At 33.2% G+C, this 2,500-nt stretch overlaps 1 protein-coding gene across 5 annotated transcripts in view; it reads right to left on the bottom strand.

The window, feature by feature from the left end:
• The window catches only part of LOC144027527 (thyroid hormone receptor alpha), an 81,144-nt gene that overhangs the window by 41,650 nt on the left and 36,994 nt on the right, over positions 1-2,500 (bottom strand). The window lies entirely within an intron of this gene.

The following is a 2,500-nucleotide window of genomic DNA, read 5'->3' as shown; positions in this document are numbered from 1 at the left end:
CGAGAAGTGTGCGATGAAAATGAATGAGCATTCATGTCCCGTAATTCATTTATATTGTTTGCAGCAAATTATCCCTTTCATCATTTATTATACATACAATCAAAACATTATATTATGTAATTGTACTTGCAATGTATTTGTGGATGTGTGACATTTTCGGGAGTTTTTTATTTCTATCTGTATTCTAATATTTACCAGTGTGTGTATTTGCAGACAACTGTCGTACTGTAATATATATATTTTTTAAATAAAGTATAATGGTATTAGTAAGTAAAGTATTCTAAGTATGCAGCTCAAATGAGCTGCTGTTTATAAACAGCAAACATCTGCAAGTGTCAAGTTTTAGTTGAAATGTCCTCTTTTGTTCATCTTTTAAGATTCTTTCCTTTCCATCGTACATATGTCAAGCTCCAATATGATCAAAATTGGTGAAGATACAAAGCAGTCCGACTCCATATGTCATGTCACAGTTTAAGTGCTTTTGGGCATTATTAAAAAGACTAAAATAAATAAAATAAAAAAAATAAAATAATAAACTTGTGCAAATTCCGGATTGTGAGTCACTAAAAGTTAATTTCAGAAGACTTTAGGAAAGCTTATACAGTATAAGAACTGAGTGACTCTCCTAGTACAGGACTGGCTCAGAAAATTAGAATATTTTGATAAAGTCCAATATTTTCTGTCATGCAATTAAATAAGCAAAAATGCCATACATTCCAGATTCATTACAAGTCAACTGAAATATCGAAAGACTTTTATTGTTTTAATATTGCTGATTATGGCTTAAACCTCAAATATCCTATCTCAAAATATTAGAATATTTCCTCAGACCAAGTAAAAAAACAAAAACAAAACAAAACAAAAAACAACAACAAAAAAACCATAATCAGCAATATTAAAACAATAAAAGGCTTGCAAAATTTCAGTTAATTTGTAATGAATCCAGAATGTATGGCATTTTTGCTTATTTAATTGCATTACAGAAAATAAAGGACTTTATCACAATATTCTAATTTTCTGAGATAGTCGATCCTCACTTGTTGTGCTTGAGTGCCCTACTAATTACCTGTTAAGATGGATAAAAAGTTATAATTGTTGGAATTCTGAATTTAATGCTGAAATGTGATATCTTTCCCTTAGTAGTATTATATTATAAATGAAATAAACTAATTAAATAATAACAGAAAGAAGAAATTCATGGGTGGATGCATATTAAAATGAATTGCTAAAAGTACAACTGCCATATGAATATGATTTATCAGTTATTGTAATTAAACTATATAAACTATACGAAAATATATAACAATTAATCAAACTTTCTCCAATAATTCCAATTTAATTGGTGAAAGTAGTACTTTTTCAACATACTATCTTCAAAAACAATTACATGTTCAATTCATCACAATTCTGCAAGTTACCAATCTCATTATTTTTTTAACACCATTATTTGTTTAATAATTGCAATTTTCTGAAATGTCTTGTAGTTTAATTTGAATCCACAGTTTTAATATAAAATAAATGTTTGTGCGTGATTACTCAAGTATTCTTTGGGGAAAATGGTGCAGATACAAATTCTACCAGAGTGAGTATGTAAAAAAAACAATACACTGTATATTACATTATATTATACAGAATATAGTATTTGTGGTATTGAAGTGCCAAGGAGACTTGATAAATACCTCATGTTTTGGCCAAGAGGTGTGTTGCTATTATATTAACCTGTGTGTGCTGCCATCTAGTGGCTCCAGTATGCCCTGGCTACAACAGGTCAACAAAAGTTTATATTCTTAGTTTTTGCTTTAACTAATGTTACACATATATTCAGTCATGCAGCATATGGGAGACTGAAGCATCCCATTTTTGAGAAAACACACATTTGCCACCCACCCATCCATCCATTTTCCTGATCACTCGTCTTTATTTGGGTTGCGGGGGAACTTAACTGGAAGCTATCCTTGCTGGGCAAGAGGCAGAATACACCCTGGACTGATTACCGAGCAATCTTAGATCAACAACCATTCACACCCTAACCCGACAATTTAGAGCAGACTTCCCCAATCCTGGTCCTTGAGGGCCGGAGTCATACAAGTTTTAAATGTTTCCGTCCTCCAACACTTCTGATTCATATAATCAGCTATCAGCAAGCTCTGTAGAAGCCTGATAACAATTCTGATCTTTAGAATCATGTGTGTTGGAGGACGAAAACATCTAAAACCTGCAGGACTCCGTCCCTCGAGGACCAGGACTGGGGAAGCCTGATTTCTGAGTCTTCAATTAACCGACACAAATTGCAGTCAGACACCACAAGGTTTAAGCGAGGAACGACAGAAAAGTAGTTATGACATGACAGAGAAAAACAAATGAGAGGACACCAGCTGTCGGGAAAACTAGTTAAAGCATTATATAGATATTACAACGTCACATTGGAGTCGAGCTCTATGCAGGACAGCAGTACTGCACACTTTAAGCAAAGGGACAAGACAGTACCGGGACAGGAGTG

This window comes from Festucalex cinctus, chromosome 1 (genome assembly GCF_051991245.1).
Source record: "Festucalex cinctus isolate MCC-2025b chromosome 1, RoL_Fcin_1.0, whole genome shotgun sequence".
Classification (NCBI taxonomy): domain Eukaryota; kingdom Metazoa; phylum Chordata; class Actinopteri; order Syngnathiformes; family Syngnathidae; genus Festucalex; species Festucalex cinctus.
Note: the sequence above shows the minus strand (reverse complement) of the source record. Positions and strands in the feature narration are given on the sequence as shown.